Consider the following 21,977-nt stretch of genomic DNA (forward strand, 5'->3'; position numbering starts at 1 on the left):
TATGTAACTCCCTTTACCAGGAAAAGGGGCTCTAATTGAACACAGTACACCAATGGAAAGCTAGCTTACAGCCCCAGACAATTCGTTGGCTAGTGTACACATGACAATACTCTTAAAGGGATGCTATTGCTTTCCACTGAGCTTTTCATATCTGGCCTAGGTTTAATTGGAGTACAGCAACTTCAAGCATAATTATATTATACTAACCGTTTTATTATATTTTAACAGACGCTTTAAAGCAATTGCTAAAATACACAGAATCCCAGTGTAGTTTGAGTCACTTACATAGGCAGATGAATGACTCCCCTCCCCTATGTAATGTAGAATCTGAGCATCTTTCTTGTAAAAACAAATCCTGTAACTGGAATTGACTTCCTAGAAATGTATAAAACAGGATGGCAACAAGAGGCCCCGTTTGCTCTTCAGGGGGTTAAAGGCCTCTTAAAAGGGACATTTTTGTTGAGGGGGGGAGGAGACAGGGAGTAATGACATAATCTTTTGTAGTTTTGGGAAAAACTGATGAGCACAAATGTCGAGAGTGAGGAATAGTGTTTCTTTCAATCGATAATAATTTGTCCCCCCCTCCCCCTTTTTTTAAACCTCCCCCACAAAGCTACATTTATTTATTTGTGTATTTATTTTAGTAAAAAACTGAGTTCACCAGTGGTAGGTCTATGAGATCCTAACGGTAGAAGGAACGTTTCTTAGGCAGAGTAACTGCTTTCTTTCCCCAGTAAGTTTTACAGTGAGTTGTTTTCTAACAGAAGAATTATTTTTGCACTATTCTCTTTTTCTGTTGCCATGCTCAGGAGCTGGAAAATAAAACTCAGTCTGTAGTATTTTGTTGTTGTTGTCTTTTATTTCTTCTGGATGAATTGTTATTCCTTTCTACTGTGCATGTCTGAAGGAGCACAACCAGGATACAGGACAGAAATTTGGCAAAACAGGAAATATTTGCTGGTAAAGAAGCTTGTTCGGGGAGCTGGGGAGATATTGAGGAGATATTTTTTCTGGCTAGTTGGTCTGTTCTGCATTGGTTCTTGTGTATCCATCACCATGAAATCAAGACATGCCAAACCCACACCAAAAAAAAGGGGGGGGGCAAAATTGGGCTTATTTTTGGCTTAATTGTCTTATGAGTTGCTTGTTGGCTAGTTTTTGGCATGTAGCTTGTTGCTTCTTTTTTTTTTGATTGGCTCCTGGAAAGCAGGAGCATGGGTGAGAGCAAGCAGGGGCAAGGGGCAAGCAGGGACAAGGGGCAAGAGAAAGAGTCAGGGATGCACAGCGGGCCCACCAGAGTCCCAGGCTGCACACCGGGGGGAATCTAGTCACATATAGTGTTGGGGTTCTTAGGGATTGGCTTGTTTTGGCCTTGTTTTGAAATGGGATTAGCTTGATTTTTGACTTATTGTGAAAGTTGGGGTGCTTACTTACTGTGTGAAAGTTGGCAACTGTGCATGGAATCTGAGTATAGACTGTAGGGCAGAATTGCATCAGTTTGCTTACCTTGGAAATTTTTACTTTTAATCATAAGAGCCTGAAACTTGATTTTTATTAAATTAAATCTTAAAATTTTCAGAAATAGACAGGCCCACTGGAGAAGAGTGGGGATGTGGTATCCTCTCTTGCGCAGCCAACCACTGGAATTATGGAAGGACAAACCAAAGGCAGATAGAGGACAAATTTGAATGGGCTGCATGTCCCCTCCTTCACCCTAAAATGTTATGTAGAGGACCTGTTCCTTTTTTCATTTTGAGCTGCCTAAAATCTTACACTCTGATATCAACTTCAGAGAAAAGAAACCCCTCTTCACACACACTGTGTAATGGTCTCAACATACAGCCCTCTCCCATGTTTGCAAGTCTTATATAGCTGGGAATCTAAACCATAAATTCTCTCCCTGGCTTCCATGAAGAGGAAGATTTGTGTGAATCTCAGATCAGTTTCGCTCAATCAGTTTGCCAAGTTTTGAATTTGTAACAGGTGTAATCTGTTCACATAGCTCCAGGGAGTTCATACCAACAACTGTGCACCTTCTGGCGAGTGCATTAATTGACCAACCCTTCCAATAACAGTAACATGAGCGTCCCCCATATTTCCCAAAACTTTGGGTTTTCATGGATGACGCTTGTTTCTGCACAGCAGCAGCAAAGTCACATTGCTATGATGTAGCCCTGATGGTCCGTAGAATGGACTTCCACCTTGAATGGTCCTTTGCAAGTCTCTTCCTTCAGCAGGAGTCAATATGGAAGGACCTAGGCATGCTAAATCCCTCAAAATTGCATCTTCCAACCTCATTCACGGTTGGCCTTGTGCTCTACTTCCTTCAACCTCAGCCCTATAAACGTTCTGTAAAAGTGTGGCACCTTCTGCACATTGGGCATGATCCCACCATAACGATTGTCTTGTTCTCAGGTGATGCAAGCTGCAGCTTGCTGGGATTGTGTTTCCTTTTTCATGGCAAAATCAAACCAACAGATGTTAAAAATATTTGCTGTAACTTTTGACACTGAGAACTGTTTCGTTTCCTCTCCTCAGCTGCTTTTAATAGCCATGTTTCTGCTCCATCTAACAGGGTTATTATTAGTACCATGTTGAACACTCGTACCTTAGTTGCCAAACAGATATCCTGCTGCTCAAACAGAGCCCTTTGAAGACACTGAAATGCCACTGATCCAAGATTGATGCAACATGTGATTTCCTTGGTTATAGAACCTCCCACTGTCAAGTGACTACCTAGAGAGAAAAACTATTCATACATTCAATGTTATTGTCATCTGCATGTAGCATTGGCAGGTCATTAATTTCTGTTTTATAGGAGGTAGGTATAGATTTAATCCACCACCCCCTGCTCCCTGTCCCCTGACTGCTCCCTGACCCCCTGAACAACTGCTCCCTGAACAACCCCCTGAACAACTGATCACTGTCCTCTGCATAACAGTCCTGAACATATCTGAAAACTTTTCATGTCCGTCCCTACAGCCTTCTTTTCTTTAAATTAAACATGTTTCAATCTTTCCTCCTATGTCATGTTTTCTAAACCCCTTAGCATTTTTGTTGCTCTCCTCTGGATTCTTTCCAGCTTGGTCACATCTTAAACATTTTTTCCTCCTTGCGTTGTATCAAATGGGGTCTGCTCTATGTGTCTGCTCCTGCCAAAATACTCTGTTCAGTGCAGTATTTTCTGTCAGACCACTAGCTAATGTGTCTTCCTTTCTTAAAATGTGGTGACCAGAATTGGACCCAGTACTCCAGCTGAGGTCTCACCAGTGCCAGGTAGAGCAGAACAGTTACCTCCTGTGTCTGACATTATTATATTAAATTTCAATTCAATTAATTCTACCTCTACCTCACCAGCATACAAATGAGAACAGAACTGAACCGCCTGCAGTTTTCATGAAGACTTTTTTTTAGATGGAAATATTTACTTTACCAATTTGGTTGATCTCCATGAGGAAATCACAAAACTGTGGAAAGAGACTGTTGAGTGAGTGCAAAGGGAATTGGAGTTTGAAACACGTTTTTTTTTAGCTTAAAAACTGCAGTGCAGTGTTTGGTAATTGCAACACAGCCCTGACCAAGGCCAGGAAACTGGAAAGGTTATGAGTCCCCCTTTGCAGTATAGTTTAATCAGATGTAGAAGACTTCTCATTAAAAAAAAAAAATCTGTCAGGAGTTATTTAAAGATCGCTTGATTACGGTTAGCCTGGTTGTTTTTGGCTGGATGCTCCAACAATGTCACTTCTTGGCAAAAGTAGCTCAGTGGAAAATAGGCGTGACATCCTCTGTGTGTGTGTATGGTCTCACCCCCCTCCTCTTCACATTTACAATCTAGCACAAATACAGATACAGCGCCAGGCAGCACCAGCAGATGAAAAATACAGCAGAAGGTTTGGGAGTTAGTTACATAATAAACAAAAACCGTTATTAATGTTCTAAAATGAGTTTGAAGGCAGTGGAGTTATTTATATTATTATGGGCTTTTGCTCTTTGGGGAATTCATTGAGGAGTAGTGTAAATGGGCCCTACCATGTAACAACATCAGCATTTTGCAAATTAAGCCTTCCACTACCTCTATATTCTGGTAAATTTAATCATCCCTATGTTGCAGATAGGAAGCTGAGGCACAGAGAGTTGAAGTGAATTGGCCAAGGCACACCAATAGCAGATCTGGGATTAGAACTCAGAAGTGAATGATTCTTTTTCTTCTACTCTTCCTGTAGACAAGCCCCTTCTATTGTGTATAGTCAAGCTCATGCTAGTGTCCCCCGCACTGGGCTTCCGTGCCAAACCTATCCAAACGGAGCCAGCAGAGGAAATCTGTACGTTGCAACAATATGTTGGCCCATAACTGTTGCTCTACATTTACATTATTATAGCTTTATTGACTTAGTATGAATACACAGTACAAATATATATGACCCCCTCAAGGATTAAGGAAAGAGTAGATGGATGCTGGAAAGTCTGTTTGTTTAAACTTAGCCCTGGTTTGTTCTGGTATCCAACCCATTTTAAGGACGGTCTGTCTGGGCTTTTCAGTGACATGTACTGTCTGTTGATATCAGTGCATGTGAGACAGGATAGGACCAGCCCTGCCCATATCTTGCTAATAGGACTGAGTCTCATTTCAGAACCTGTATCCTGGATGGGGCCAGGCCCATTGACTGTGAGCAGAAAACTCATTAGGGCATTTATTCAGGCACCAATATATATGAGAGAGAGAGAGGGAGGCTATGGAGGAATCCCAGATGGAGAAGATATCCCAACTATTCCAGATCTAAGCCCCACTCTTGGCAATGTGACATGCTTAAAGTTAAGAATATGCCTAAGTGAATGCAGCATCAGGGCCTGTCACTCTACAGTTGTAGTGGGGGGCAGGGTGTATAGCTTCATTGAAACAGTGATGAGACAGAGAGCAGAAAGGAGTCAGGAACCTATTGTAGATATCAAAAGTAAATGGACTCTAATTTAAGATCCCATAAAGGAATATGAGTTTGACTGACAATGGTCCAGTGACAACAGTCTCATGAAATAATCTCCCCTTCATAAAACCTGCTTTTCAGGGCAAAAAGGCATCTGGTTGAAACCTTTGAGCCCATCTCTAACTGATTTCAAGTCCTGACCTGGATTGAGCTTCTGGAGCTGGAGATCAGTTTTATAATCCCTTGGCTCCACCCCTTACTGGTTTTAGCCAATCAGCCCTTTCCACTTCTCCATGCAGGTTTCATTTCATTCTGTCTCTCTCTCTTTCACTCTTTTATTAATTACTTTTTCTCCCATTAAAACATTTTCCCACCCTAATTCCTCTGCCTATGAGGGAATAAGGGTCCATCATTAACAAGTCACACACAAACAAACCAGAATTAGAGCAAATTAACCACCTATTAGCACAAATTCTCCCCTTCAGTGGGAAGCTGCACTGTTTCCTTCTTTGCAATACTGCAGCCTTAACACCTGATGGTGCTGTATTAAGGTAGGAACAGCAGCACTCACCTGCCTCACTATCACATGACCTAAAATGGAGTCCAACAGCTCTGAGCAAGTACTGGCTTCTCCTGCTTCCAGAGAAAGTCCTGCCAAAATCAGTCTTAAGGTAGGAATGTCCAACTTTCTACTTCTTGAGATAAGAGCACTTGGAAGATGGAAGAAGCAGCTTTGCAGCGTCCACCCTGCAGTTGAGTTTTCTTTTTGTATCTTCTCCTTGAGACTTTGCATATAACTCAGAAAGGGAGTCTGAGAGAATCTGTGAATTAGCAATTTAGCAGATGGGCGGTCTGTGGGGCAGCTTACTCTATCACAGGTCTTTAGGGCTTGGTCTTACTTGAACTGAAGTAAACTGGAGTCTTTCTGTTAAACAGAAGTTGGCCTGGGCCCACATGATGTGACTGAGTTTATTCTTTGTTGCGCCAAACATGGGGAAAAGTCCTGAGTGATGTAATTGTGTTGTCTCTGTATATTGGGGGTTTCTCAGAGAGAGAGGGAGAGGTGTAAGTTCTCTGCATTTAACAGGTACCAGTGCATATTTACAGAAGCCTTTGCCCTCATCTGGATTGTCTCCTTGGGTAGAGTTTTTGTGCACAGAGATGCGAGAGTGTTTACAACTGCGCACATGGAAATTTGGGACTCATTAAAATGTTTGCATCCAAACATATTTTTAAAATAATTGAAAGGAAATTGCATTGCTGTTAAATGCAGATTACACACCAGTGGAAAATTAGACTAAATAAATTTATAAAGTAAAGCAATAAGAGCAAATTGAGACATGCAACAACTATGGAACCTAAACAGGGAATGCTTAAAAATAAAAATTAGAGCTAACTCCAGGAAGGGCTAGGGACTAGGAATTGTTGTAAAGAGCTTTGGAAAATCTCACAGAAGGAGATATCTTTTGCTTCTGTATATACACATTGTGACATGCTGGTTTCTGATTTCACTTGTATGAGTATAAATCCAGAGTAACTCAGAGTTACTTCAGTGTAATAGAGATCCAAATTTGGCCCACTCTTTAATATACAGCACAAAATTAAAAGCATCTAGTTTGCTTCAAATGTGGAAATCTGTGAAAACAAGCTTAACAAGCCCCCCTGAAATGTGAACTGGTCCAAAATGAAATCTTAATTTTCCATGTCTTAAGTACCCCATACTAAATATGACAGGGCCTAATTCCTTGGCATAGCCTAAAGAGAAAAGGAGTACTTGTGGCACCTTAGAGACTAACTAATTTATTTGAGCATAAGCTTTCGTGAGCTACAGCTCACTTCATCGGATGCATACTGTGGAAACCTAGTTATTAGGAGTTTAGTCCTGCAAGGTACTGAGGGCTTGATTTTCAATGGGACTTAGGTGCCTAAACGGCTTAAGCATTTTGAATAAATGCCACTGAGTGCCTAGCTTCATCTTTAGGGACCTAGATCCATTTGTAAACCTAGCCCTGAATGCTCTCAGCTCTCCCTGCTGTCTCTGTGAGTGGAGAAGGTTCAGCACCTTCCGGGATCAGGCCCCAGAGCAGGGTTAATGGTGCTGCTCTGTCTTATGGTATGTTGCCATAGCAGTGCAGGGAAGATCATCCAGGCTGTAAACAGAAGACTTAATTCTCACATCCTTCTTGACCTCTCATCCATAACAAGAATTAATTCGTTGCTTGTAAAGAACAGGTCTCCAACTGTGTCCAGGGGGCCTGTTTCCTCTTGTGTTCAGAAGTTTCCCCTTCCTTTAAGGCAAACAATATCCTAAATCTTTCCTATTTTTAGTTCAGTGTGTAAACCCTCAAGTTCTTGTTTCAGGTGAAATGGGAATGCCAGGTCTGCATTCCTGAGTCCCTGGATGCCTTTAACCTTTCTCTATCCTATCTCCCCATGAGATCAAAACCAAGTGAGTAATTTTCACTTAGAAATGCATTTTCCAACATTTGCAGCCAGATTTCCTGGCTGGCTTTTCATATTTTTAAATTATTTGTGGTCACCTATTTCTTTTAAACTACAGAATTGTAAAAGAAATACACGACAAGTCAATTGACAGTGCTGTGGGCTGTTCCTGTCTGTCTTGTCACCCCTTTGTCTGGAGCGGCTAGCCAAAATATTGGGGTCTAGTAGGTTGCTCCAGTTAGGAGGAAAAATAGTTGACAGTCAGGTATGTCTTTGATGCTGTTTTGTTTATTTACAAAGACGGTCGAAAGTCCTTTGTCTCTGAAAAGTAGCAGGAATCAAATACAGGAAACTGCTGGTTTTGCTCCCAACACCAAGAGCACTTTTTTCAGCCGGCACTCCAGACCCAAAACCTCTCCCCAGGTTTCTTCTAGGGTCAGCCACCATACATTCAGCACGCGTGCGTGTGCGTGCATATTCTTGCTCTCTGTGTATGTGTCTTTCCCAGCTTTTTGTCCGTTCCCTCCTTCCCACCTACACCCTCTCCCCAAAACAATACCCAGTAAAAGCTCCTGCCTGGGTTCACATGCGTTTTTTGTTTTTTTTCTTTTTTGGTCTTAGGTGGGGATTTATCATTACAGTTCTTTTAACTGAAGGATGAGCTCATACCTATTAATCTTAATGATCAGTCTCAATTCAACCAACAATAAGGTTTCACCCAGCTTGTAATGTTAGCGTAACATTTTTTCTTTAATTTTTTTTCCTGTTTGAATTTAATTGTGCTCAAAGGGGCCACTCTGATTCTGCTGGAGTCTGAAGATCTCTGTTTACTCTCACAAGTAAGGGAGTGGTAATGCATGCTCACACGTCCCAGCCTACCCGTGATCTGGTGGAATCACCTCTAGACGTGAAATCAGGAGGTATAGCCCAGGAGAAGCAAGGGCAAAAGTGGATTTATGGAGTAAGGGCTGGCATGGCTGGTGATACAAGTTAACAATGGCTCTAGGAGCTGCTCCAACCTAAGCTGGTGGCTGGTTTGCAGCCCAGATAGGACAGGGCATTCTGCACTCTGGCTATACTTCTGGCACATCCCTATGTCAGGGACTGTGAGAGGAATAGGGGTATTATACCACCACCTGTCAGTGTGGGGAGCCCCTCTGTAGCTGGAAGGTTCCTGTTAGGGGATCTGGTCGTCGCTGGAGTCCTTTATGCCACAAGAGCAGCCAAGAATTGGGTCACAGTGAGACTCTTAACTGAGCTGCAGTTCAATGAGCATTGTGTGGTGGACACTAGGAAATGGACTGACTTCACCCAAAAGGTGTTGGAACCCCTTAGGCTCTATCTACACTACCACTTATGTTGGCAAAACCTGTGTCGCTCAGGGGTGTGAATATTCCACCCTCCGAGTGACACAAATTACGCTGGCATAGAGCTCGTGTGCATAGAAGCTCTCCCACCATAGCTTCTGCTGCTCACGGGGATGTATTTTTATTCAACGTCGGCATGGAGCATCTTCACCACACACGCTCAGCAGTAAGTGTAAACATGCCCTTAGTCACTGCCTACCTCCCTTGGATTTAAATCAACATCCTGAAGATGAAAAATTCTGTGTTTTCATTACTCCCACTCCCTCCGCAACTCTTTTCCTCACTTCCCTATTTCCCAGCAATGTCATGGCTCAAGACCATGTTAAATAATCTCATGGTGTTGCTCTTGCTTTCATCATAGGGAACTGTTGATTTTTGTCACCGATGACTATGTACAAAACTAAAGGGTTACCAAATAAATAAGATAGCACATTAATCAAGCCATCGGGGTGAAATTCACACCTGGGCAGAGAGTTTGCACAAGGCCTGTGCGTCACTTATATCCTACTTCAGCCTTAATTTTGAGGTCCGAAGTGGGACTTAAAATGATGCTTAAACCTTGTTCTTGCTTCTCTGCACAGGGGCTAATTTAACTTCTGTCCAGGAAATTCACATTTGAAAACCTGCCCTTTGTGGAAGGTATTATGCAAGCATGCCCTTTAGCTCTGATTCTGTTTTCTTTAGCTTTAGAATCACTATCAGTAGCAATAAGGAGATTTTTAAAAGCCCTTGGAGTGCAGGAATATAACTATGGAATGTGGATAACAGTTTGTTCCTAATCCAAGATCCTGCTGTTTGATACCAAAACCACTAGCAATAGTAGCAGAGGGTATAAGGTGAAAAGGACTAAGTTAGAAGGTCCTATCTCTACTTGTTGGTTGGCTGGCTTCAGACATTAAAGAATGACATTTTGCTGGGTCTGAAAAAAATGAAATATTTTGGAATCAGAATAAACAAAGTATGAAAACAAAAATAATGCCAAAGACAACTCGAGACTAAAATACCTCTATAAGAACAAATTATCGGATGAATTACAGAGGTAAGAACCCCGTTAGATGTTAAACTTGTGGTGCAGGGGTAATGTTATAAAGATTGTAGGAGCACCACAGGTTAATTACTAGTTCTCAAATGCCACAAATGGATATTCTTCAAAAGAAACAAAACAAATTCCAGACTAAAACGAATCAGATTACAATATGAGTAAACAAATGAGGCTTGAAACAACAAATGTACATCAAAAGACTTTGACTGTGACACAGATCTATTCTTTATAATTAAAAGCTAGAACATTAATGCCCTGGGGAAATGTACTGTAAAAACTGTATATTACCAGTGACGTGCACCTTCGAAGGGTGTTCATTTAAATTACATAAAGCTTTACACTCTAATGCTATTTCTGTGTGGTAAATGTTGTGTGGAGTACATTGTAAAACCAAATTGTACTATAGGAAAAAGTTCAGGGACACCTATAGGGAAAACCCTCAGTAAAGATAACTGGGTAGCTAATAATTTTGGACAAGTGGATGCAGAAAGGAATTCTAAGGATGTCAGACTTTGAGCTAGCTAAGAAACACTTTGCACCTTCAGTCAAAACAAGGGTTGAGCAGAGATGACTTGTGGCATTATCTATAATTGTGTGCGTGGATGCGTAATATCTTGAGAAGAAGTTTGCCTACCCAAAACAAACACCTGTTAATGAATTGTCAGGAAAACTGAGACATCTACCCTGCTAGACACCAAAGGACTAGAGTTTTCATTTGTGTGTGTTAATAAAGAAGCCCATATAAAGTATATATGGAGAAAAGACATAAGAACAACTACAGTTCACCTTCCATGGGCACAGAGAGGTTACGTGACTTGTCCAAGGCCAGACAGGGTGCTTTCCAGTGGACCATGCTGCTCTAGTATCTGGTTAAAAAAACATGAGAACCTCTTACTGGTGCAGTTTAAAATATTTCAAACTATACTGGTCTCCAGTATAACTACATAGACTATGTGAAGGGAGAGGACCTGCTTGAAGAAGGCAGGAGAACATACACACGCACACATTTTGGAATTACCAAAGAAGCCAAAAATTCTGAGTTAGCATCCTAATGACAGTAAAGCCTCATCTACACTTGAAAGGTTTGCTGGTAGATCATATAGACACAGATTATACTGGGATAAAAATCCTTTTGCCAGCATAGCTTTCCCTGGGTGAAATAAGCTACACTAACCAAAGCTCTCTTTGCTGGTATAATTGCATCTACACTAGAGCTTTTGACAACATAGCTACATTGGCAAAAAATCACACCCAACCACCATGACGAATGCCAGCAAGACTTTTAAGGGTAAATCAGGCTTAAGTTCACTGAAGAGGCGATTCCCATTTGTTCTATTTATTCTGCAATACTCAGTGTTATCAGACATCCAGCATGAAGAAGTCAAGTGGTTTTCACCCAGTTCAGTGGTGGCAATTATATAGGCACAAAACAACCTTAAACGGATAGGAGAGATGAGGAAGAAGAGGAGCTCATGATAGATCAGAAGTTGCAGCTTCTGAAAAAAGCAATGTAGGATGCAGAGAATAAACTGGAAGAAGTCAGTGAAACAGGGGAATGAAGGTAGGTTTCCTCCGCTATTTGTTTAATAGGAAGCCTGCACCCACTATTATTTTAACAATCTCCAACCCTCACTCCCACCAGGGCTTTATGTGGGGAGGTGTAAACAGAAAGGTGCACACTGAATGTTGGGCTTTCCAGCCTCTCTGGGGGTGGGGGTGGGAGGTCAAATGGCTTTGAGGGAATTGCTTGAACTACCCCTGATGCCTGTCTCTTTGCTATCATGACTGGGGAGCACCCTGGTAGCAGACCAGCAAACTGTTTCCTGTAAATAGCATGACAGAGAATACAGGGCTGAGTCTTTCTTGTAACTCTCTCTAGTTGAGAACAGGGTTTACAAACATTTACATTCCCTAGCTCGAGTTGCCGCTCCTCTCATGCCTTATCACAGGTTTTCCTTTTGTTACCACTTAGTTAATCCTCTTGTTTATCTCCTCAGGAATTTTAAAATGTTATCCAAAGGCAGAAATAAAAGCAAATACTTGGCAAGATGAACTGAGGGTCAGATGTCTATTAACAGCCTGAGACTGAAACGGACATTTTAAAGGAGGAAAATGAGCTGGTATATATAACAGAGGTATTGTCTTTAAAAGGAAAGCCATCAATTCAACCCCCATGCAGATCTGAAGCCATCCTGGTTTTGCTCCAAGACCAAGATTTGACTGAGAAGATAATCTCATTTGGGGGGACAAGGGAATTGCAAGGGACAAAGACTCGATGGAGAAGGGATCTTGATTAGACCACATATCTTCCATCCACCCTGAACTGTCACTAGCTTTTTCTTAGGCAACTCAAAAAAGAAAAGGGGTACACTTTAATATAACATTTCAGTAACAGGAAACCATCCCCATGCACACTGTCCAGCGCCATACATCTAGAAACTCCCCCTCTGCAAAATAGAGGCTCACAGGTTTGCCGCACGTTTCACAGGATGCGGCGTGTGTCATAGGCGTGTGTCATAGGCATGTGTCCCTCAATTAATTACTGTTAGGAAAAGGACCGCTGTCCTTCAGTGTCAGGCTTGCATAGTTAGTATGGTGACCCTGTTGGCTGTTTGTGGCGGTCCCACGAAAGACACAAAACTGAAATCCTGTTGCAGCGAACAGAGATCCTCTGTCAGCTCAAGGGGCAAGGTTCGATGTTCTGTCCCCACTGACTGCCATGAAGCATATGCAACTGAGATATGTATATTATCATGCTATCCTTTACCACAAACAAAATAGCTGCAGTTGGGGAGAGGGGGCATTGTGAGGAACAGATTAGACTGAAGCAAGCATTCAGATAAACAGAGGCCTTCCCCAAATCAGTCCATTTCTTTCAAAGCTCTTTGGTATAATAGAATACTCTGAAAGAGGCGTTCATTTGGTGTTAGATTTATTTATATCCTGACATACAGTTTGCTGCCAGTCACTCTTGATTGACTGTGTCCCAAACGTATTTTCATCCCTACCTCTCAGGAGAGTTGCACGGTTTAATTAGCGTTAGGAAAATGTTTCGAGATCCGTGGCTAAAAGGTGCCACGAGAGAAATGCTGAGTGTGTTAATGAACTTGACAATGCCTTACAGAGAGAAACTGTAAAGCAAATGGTGAGCCCAGTCAGAGTAAAATCCTTTGGGTATACAAAAAGACATTTTCTTTATAGGTTATTTATTTATCTTTCCCTCTGAATATCTTCCCAAATGCTGCTCATGAGGTCTATTCCTCCAGGGAGTCTGTGTGCAGAAGTCCCCTGGAGATCAGATGTACAGAGGATTCCAGGACGCAGACCAGCAGGGGGCCCTTATAGACTATGCAGTAGCTAGTACTAATTCAGTTATAAATGCTATCATGTGGTTTACCCTGCACACGTACTTTCTTCCAAGAGTAGCAGGTAGGTACATACCTGATCCAATTGGCAGCTGTGTGGGAGTATAGTATCCATGACAAAATCTGGATAGTTTCCTCTATTTGCATTTGCTTTTATATCCGACTCCCATTGGTGTCCATGAGAACTGAGTTAAGAAAAAGCTGACCGGATTCAGATGGTGCTTAGCCCAGACTCAGCAGTACATTAGAAGTTGCGTCTCTGACAGCCTATTCTGAAAGGTAACTAGCAGAAGTATCTTGGGGAGAGGCACTGCTTGCCCCTGACAGGGACTTCTGTGAGGTTGGATGGAGGCGCTGCATATCCTGGGGGCCAAAATGCTGAAGAAACAGCAGGCCAGATTCTGCTCTCAGTGCATTGACTTCAGTGAAGTTACTTGGGATTCACAACAGCGTAGCTGAAAACTGAAGTTAGCCCAACATATATAGCCTGGGACGAGCATCCCTAACCGCTGGTATCTGGATGTCCCTTTGTTTGAAATCTGTGCGGAGATGACCCCAAACCCGTATCACTGGCAGCCACAAGCGGCTGTCCTTGGTGGTGGAGCTGCAACTAATAGATTCATGGGCAGCTTGTGACAGGTGACCTTGCTGGGGCTACAGTCCTGACATAGTGACATGCAGCGCTGTAAATGGCTCATTGATTGTGTGTGAAATGATAAATTCTTTCACAGTAAACTCGCTAGACCTACCTCTTGGCAGCCGTCTTCTTTTTGATTGCCTGGGAATATATCAAAGGAATCTATTGGAAACACACGATCTGCCTTTTTTTTTTTTTTTTTTTTTTTAAGAGGGGGAAAAATGAAACCATATGTTTTGGGAGGTCAAGGATGGATTCCAGGAAAGTTCTGTTCTCAGTTAACTTTAAACATTTCACTGGCACTTTTTCAGTGTGTGTGTGTTTAATAGGTCACCATATTTATCCAACTGCATTTAAAGTAAACAAACTTCAAACAATGTGCTTGATCAATTTACAGAGCTTAATTGGAGTCCTTCCTCTTTTTTGGGGGGGGGGGGCGGGATGGGGGCTGAGGGAAATATTTATCTATTTCCTGGGAGCCAGGGAGAATTTTTTTTTATGTTGGGTTTTCCTGTCCTCATAGCTTCGCAGAGAGCTTAAGTTACCCTTGTAAAACTCTCAAGCCTCTAACTGCAGAGAGAATCAAACCCCACAAGGATTTAAGATTCCCCTGGCAAACATGCCTCATATTTAGGAATCAGCTTTGACTCCAGTGGTTTGTGCATTTGCCACCAACCTCTAAACTTCCTCCAGCTGCATAGAAGACCCATATGTGGGAGCAGAGAGGCTGCAGAATCTCTCTTGGGAAGATCAGTTTCCTGATTCATTTTGTACATGTGCATTTCAGATCCTTCTCTGATTTTTATGAAGAATGAGAGTTTAAAAGTGTGATTCTAGTCTGAAAGGGGGCTGTATAAAAACAGCACCTTCTTACTCCACAGTCCTCCTCCCTTTGCCCAGAGTTGCATCTCTTTACTGCAGTGACAAAATTAAGTTCAACATGTCTCTTTATTCTTGTCTGTCCTGCTGAGCAAATACAGCCATCAGAAACAAAGTCAGCTTCAGTTCTGGATTGTGCATCGTCAACAGCCTTGGTAACTAGGTTCCAATCACCTAAGTCAGAGGGTGCCTTTGTTTACAACTGTGCAATTTCTTTGAGGACAATCATTGTAATAGGTGAAGGCAGGAGAGTTGCCTGGGTTAGCTGAGGGCAGAATCCAAAGGCAATAGGGTTGCACAGATGTAACTGAAGGCAGAAACCGACCTGCAGAATCTTCGTTACTGGTAAATGCCTGAGCGGAATAGAACCTCATTTGATCTTCAGAGGAAATGTAATGTGAAATCATTGAGGCCCCATTATGCCATATTTAGAGTCACTTTTCAGGGCAGATCTGCATTTTAACCTTTTGTTGTTTTTATTTCATGCCTGACCTGCTTCTCCTGGTTTCACATAACTCCTTTATCTCTTTTGCCATTGTTTCTGATCTTTGTCCATCTTTACATCTATAAGTGTGCACTAAACCACCTACAAAGAGCAACTTGGCCATCTTTAGCTTCCTGGCCTATGGGAAGGACTGAATATAGAATCATAGGACTGGAGAGGACCTCGAGAGGTCATCTAGTCCAGTCCCTGCATTCATGGCAGGACTAAGTATTATCTAGACCATCCCTTACAGGTGTTTGTCTAACCTCCTATTAAAAATCCCCAGTGACGGAGACTCCACAACCTCTCTAGGCAAGTTATTCCAATGCTTAACTACCCTGACCATTAGGAAGTTTTTCCTAATGTCCAACCTAAACCTATACCTTGCTGCAATTTAAGCCCATTGCTTCTTGTCCTATCCTCCAAAATTAAGGAGAATAATTTTCTCCCTCCTCCTCGTAACAACCTTTTTATGTGCTTAGAAACTGTTATGTCCCCTCTCACTCTTCTCTTCTCCAGGCTAAACAAACCCAATTATTTCAGTCTTCTCTCACAGGTCATTTTCTAGACTTTTAATCACTTTTATTGTTCATCTCTGGACTTTCTCCAATTTGTCCATATCTTTCCTAAAATGTGGTACCCAGAACTGGACACAATACTCCAGCTGAAGCCTTATCAGCGTGGAATAGAGCAGAAGAATTACTTCTCTTGTCTCACTTATAACACTCCTGCTAATACATCCCAGAATGATGTTTGCTTTCTTTGAAACAGTGTTACACTGTTGACTTATATTTAGCTCATGCTCCACTTTGATCCCCTGATCTCTTTCTGCAGTACTCCATCCTAGGCAGTCATTTCCCATTTTGTATGTGTGCAACTGATTGTTCCTTCCTAAGTGGAGTACTTTGCATTTGTCTTCACTGAATTTAATCCTATTTACTTCAGACCATTTCTGCAGTTTGTCCAGATCATTTTGAATTTTGATCCTCTCCTTCAAAGCACTTGCAACCCCTCCCAGCTTGGTATCGTCTGCAAACTTTATAAGTGTACTCTCTATGCCATTATCTAAATCCTTGATGAAGATATTGAACAGGCCTGGTTCCAGAACTGACCCCTGTGGGACCCCATTCGATATGCCCTTCCATCTTGACTGTGAACCACTAATAACTTACTCTCTGGGAATGAAAAGGAGTACTTGTGGCACCTTAGAGACTAACAAAATTTATTTGAGCATAAGCTTTCATGAGCTATAGCTCACTAAAGCTTATGCTCAAATAAATTGGTTAGTCTCTAAGGTGCCACAAGTACTCCTTTTCTTTTTGCGAATACAGACTAACACGGCTGCTTCTCTGGGAATGGTTTTCCAACCAGTTATGCACCCACCTTATAGTAGCTCCATCTAGGTTGTATTTCCGTAGTGCATTTATGAGAAGGTCATGAGAGACAGTATCAAAAACCTTACTAAAGTCACGATATACCATATCTATCACTTCCCCCCTATCCGCTGGGCTTTTTACCCTGTCAAAGAAAGCTATTAGGTTGGTTTGACACAATTTAATCTTGACAAATCCATGCTGACTGTTACTTATCATCTTATTATCTTTTAGGTGTTTGCAAATTGATTGCTTAATTATTTGTTCCTTTATTTTTTCGGGTATTGAAGTTAAGTTGACTGGTCTGTATTTCCCCAGGGTTGTCTTTATTTCCCTTTTTATAGATTGGCACTATATTTGGCCTTTCCCTGTCCTCTGGAATCTCTCCCGTCTTCCATGACTTTTCAAAGATAATAGCTAATGGCTCAGATATCGCCTCAGTCAGCTTCTTGAGTATTCTAGGATGTATTTCATCAGGCCCTGGTGACTTGAAGATATTTAACTTGTCTAAGCAATTTTTAACTTGTTCTTTCCCTATTTTAACTTCTGATCCTACCTCATTTTCACTGGCATTCACTATGACGTCCCATCGCTACTAACCTTTTTGGGGAAAACTGAAACAAAAAAGTCATTTAACACTTCTACCATATCCACATTTTCTGTTATTGTCGCCCCCTCTCCCCCCGCACCATTGAGTACTGGGCCTACTCTGTCCTTGATCTTCCTCTTGCTTCTAATGTATTTGTAGAATGTTTCCTTGTTACCCTTTGTGTCTTTAGCTAGTTTAATCTCATTTTGTGCCATGACTTTTCTAATTTTGTCCCTACATACATGTGTTATTTGTTTATATTAAACCTTTGTAATTTGATCAAGTTTCCACCTTTTTTGTAAGACTCTTTTTTTTTTTTTAGTTTCAGATCATTGAAGATCTTCTGGTTAAGCCAGGGTGGTCTCTTGCTGTACTTCCTATCTTTCCTATGCAGTCGTATAGCTTGCTCTTGTCTTGTGCCCCTAACAATGTCTCTGAAAAACTGCCAACTGTCTTCAGTTGTTTTTTCCCCTTAGACTCGCTTTCCATGGGATCTTACCTACCAACTCCCTGAGTTTGCTAAAGTCTGCCTTCTTGAAATCCATTGTCTTTATTTTGCTGTTCTCCCTCCTACCATTCCTTAGAATCACGAACTCTATTATTTCATGATCACTTTCACCCAAGCTGCCTTCTACTTTCAAATTCTCGGCCAGCTCCTCCCTATTTGTCAAAATCAAATCTAGAACAATCTAGCCCCTCCCCTAGTAGCTTTCTCCACCTTCTGAAATAAAAAATTGTCTTCAATACATTCCAAGAACTTGTTGAATAATCTGTGCCCTGCTGTATTATTTTCCCAATACGTCTGAGTAGTTGAAGTCCCCCATCACCACCAAGTCCTGTGCTTTGGATGATTTTGTTAGTTGCTTAAAAAAAGCCTCATTCACCTCTCCTTCCTGGTTCGGTGGTCTGTAGTAGACCCCTACCATGACATCACCCTTGGTTTTTACCCCTTTTATCCTTACCCAGAGACTTTCAACAAGTCTGTCTCCTATTTCCATCCTAACCTTGGTCCAAGTGTATACACTTTTTTAATATATAGCAACACCGCCTCCCTTTTCTCCCTGCCTGTCCTTCCTAAGCAAGCTGTACCCTTCTATACCTATATTCCAGTCGTGTGTATTATCCCACCAAGTCTCTGTCATGCCAACTATGTCATAGTTGTGTTTATTTACTAACATTTCAAGTTCTTCTCGCATTAGTATACAGACATCTAAGATACTGATTTGATTTCCTCCCTATGTTCTCTCTTGTCTCTCCCTTATCCCTGTTATAATGGCCAATGTTCCCCCCCCAGATTCTGACCCTTCTCCCAGGTCTCCATGTTTTGGACTTACCTGTGGGCTTTTGTCACCTGCCCCCATCAATCCTAGTTTAAAGCCCTCCTCACTAGGTTAGCCAGTCAGTATCCAAATATGCTCTTCCCCTTCCTTGATAGGTGGACCCCATCTCTGCTTAGCAGTCCTTCTTCCTGGAACAGCAATATAATGTCTTCCATTTCAATAGTGCTTTTCATTTGAAGCATCCCCAAGTACTTTGTCAAATACAGAATCCTTGACCCCCTCACTAAAATGAAAGATGGCTATAGGGTTGAACACAGCAGCTGTCTAATAGCACCCTGCAGCACCACACAGAGTCTAGGACAGGAAAAAGAAGACATCTCTAACTGAAACTGAAGATGACAATTTTAGGGAGGTGGAATGTTATTACCCTGATTGGGATTGGGCCAGGATAGCAGAGCTAACAATGCTTCACTAGTAAAATAGCCTGGGATCTTCAATGATCACTAATGGTCAGGACTTTAGTCTATGTCTACACCAAAAGACAGCATCTCAGCATCATGTTAGAGCATTCATTCAGTTCTGACAGGAAACAGTATCACTTACTGAATCACTAGCATCATTTCCCACGGTACTTTAGGTGAATGGTTACCAAAGAAATCCTAAGCACCAAGCAGGCCTGACTCTGCTGGACTTGTGAGAATTGATGAGATCACAGCTGCAGGTGCAGCTGTTAGTTGCAGAATGAAAATTGGTAGGATTAAGAAGTTAAAAATTCTTCAGTTTGGCCGTAGAGGGTCTCCTGTCCTCCAGGAGAATAGAAGGATATGGCTCTCTAAAGCCTGAGGCTTTACTTTATTTCACTTTCTTGGGTTGAAGGCACAGTGCCAAGCACATGACCTTATCATGCAAAGGACAGTGATGTGTTCCAAGTGTTCTGTAGATAAGTGCTGCCTTGTTTAGCTGAAAGCAAAACAAAATGAAGGAGGATGCATGCAAAGCCTGGTCTTTGAAAAACAAAAAGCATGCACTGGTTACTACTCCACGATAACCTTGCATTTCATACAGAGCATATCCTAAAAGCCTATATAGAGATAAATGCTGCATGCTGTAGCACTAAATAACCAATAGTAGCAGAGGGAGAGAAAAACTAAGGGAGAAAAGAGAGGTTTAGAGCTCAGATTTGAATGAGGAGGGAAGGGAGTTGTAGCTAGCAAGAGATGCAAAGAAGAAGGTTCTCTCACCAATGAACATAAGAATGGCCATCCTGATCAGACCAGTGGTCCATCTAGCCCTGTATCCTGTCTTCTGAAGTGGCCAGTGCCAGATGCTTAAGAAGGAATGAACAGAACAGGGCAATTTTGAATGATGCATCCCCTGTTGTCCAGTCCCAGCTTCTGGAAGTTGGAACTTTAGGGACATCCAGAGCATGGGTTTGGGTTCTTGACCACCTTGACTAGCAGCTATTGAAGGATTTATCCTCCTTGAACTTATCTAATTCTTTTTTGAACCCAGTTATATTTTTGGCCTTCACAACGTCCCCTGGCAATGAGTTCCACAGGTTGACTGCGTGTTGTGTGAAGAAGTACTTCCTATTGTTTGTTTTAAACCTGCTGCCTATTAATTCAACTGGGTGACCTCTACTTCTTGTATTATGTGAAGGGGTAAATAACACTTCTTTATTCAATTTCTCCACGCCATTCATAATTGTATAGATCCGTGGTTCTCAACCAGGGGTCTGGGGCCCCCTGGAGGCGACGATCAGGTTTCAGGGGGTCCACCAAGCCGGGCCAGCATTAGGGCTCGATGGGGCTCAGGGCAGAAACCCACCACTTGGGGCTGAAGCTGAAGCCTAAGCAATGTAGCTTTGCGGGGATGCCTGTGGCATGAGGTCTTGGGCAATTGCCCTGCTTGCTACCCCCTAATGCTGACCCTGGCTTTTATATGCAGAAAAACAGTTATTGTGACACAGGTGGGCCATGGAGTTTTTATAGCGTGTGGGGGAGGGGGTCCCAGAAAGAAAAAGGTTGAGAACCTCTGGTATAGACATTTATCTCCCCTTAGTCATCTTTTCTAAGATGAACAGACCCAGTGTTCTAACTCTCTTTTCATATGGAAGATGTCCCATACTCCTAATAATTTTTGTTGCCCTGCCTCTGTACCTTTTCCAATTCTAATATCTCTCTTTGGGATGGGATGATCAGAGCTGCATGTAAGATTCAAAGTGTGGGCATACCATGGATTCATATAGTGGCATGATAATATTTTCTGTCCTATTATCTATCCCTTTCCTAATGGTTCCTTACATTCTGTTAGCTTTTTTGACTACCGCTGTGCATTGAGCAGATGTTTTTCAGAGAACTATCAGCGGTGATTCCAAGATCTCTTTCTTGCGTGGTAACAGCTAATTTTGATCCCATTAGTTTGTATGTATAATTGCTATTATTTTTTCCAATGTGCATTACTTTGCATTTATCAACACTGAATGTCATCTGCCATTTTGCTGCCCAGTCACCCGGTTTTATGGAATCCCTTTGGAACTCTTCACAGTCAGCTTTGGACTTAACTATCTTGAGTAATTTTGTATCATCTGCAAATTTTGCCACCTCACTGTTCACCCTATGTTCCAGATCATTTATGTTGAATAGCACAGGTCCGAGTATCTTTGTGGGACTCTGCTATTTACTTCTCTCCATTGCGAAAACTGACCCTTTATTCCTACCCTTTGTTTTCCTGTCTTTTAACCAATTACTAATGCATGAGAGGATCTCCCCTCTTATCCCATGACAGCTTAATTTGCTTAAGAGCCTTTTGTGAGAGACTTTGTCAAAAGCTTTCTGAAAGTCCAGGTACACTGTATCAACTGGATCATCCTTGTCCACATGCTTGTTGACACCCTTAAAAAATTCCAACAAATTGGTGAGGAATGATTTCCCTTTACAAAAGATATACTGACTCTTCCCTAACATACCTTGTTTATCTGTGTGGCTGATAATTCTTCCTTTACTATAGTTTCAACCAGTTTGCCTAATACTGAAGTTAATCTTACCAGCCTGTAATTGCCAGGATCTGCTCTGGCGACTTTTTTTTTAAAAAGTAGGCATTATCTTAGCCATCCTCCAGTCATTTGGTACAGAGGCTGATTTAAGCAGCAGGTGACATACTACAGTTAGTAGTTCTGCAATTTCGTATGAGTTCTTTCAGAACACTTGGGTGAATACCATCAGGTCCTGGTGACTTATTACTGTTTAATTTATCAATTTGTTCCTCTAATGACACCTCAATCTGGGACAATTCCTCAGATTTGTCACTTAAAAAGAATGTCTCCATCGTGCGGATCTCCTCCCCATCCTCTGCAGTGAAGACCAATGAAAAGAATTAATTTAGCTTCTCTGCAACAGCCTTGTCTTCCTTGAGTGCTCCTTTAGCACCTGGATTGTCCAGTGGCCCCACTGATTCTTTTTTTAGCAGGCTTCCTGCTTCTAATGTACTTACATTTTTTTGCTGTTATTTTTTTTAATGTCTTTAAGTAATTGCATTTAAATTCGTTCTAGGCCTGCCTGATTATACTCTTACCCTTGACTTGCCAGATTCTATTTT

Source organism: Eretmochelys imbricata, chromosome 9 (genome assembly GCF_965152235.1).
Source record: "Eretmochelys imbricata isolate rEreImb1 chromosome 9, rEreImb1.hap1, whole genome shotgun sequence".
In the NCBI taxonomy this organism is placed as follows: Eukaryota; Metazoa; Chordata; order Testudines; family Cheloniidae; genus Eretmochelys; species Eretmochelys imbricata.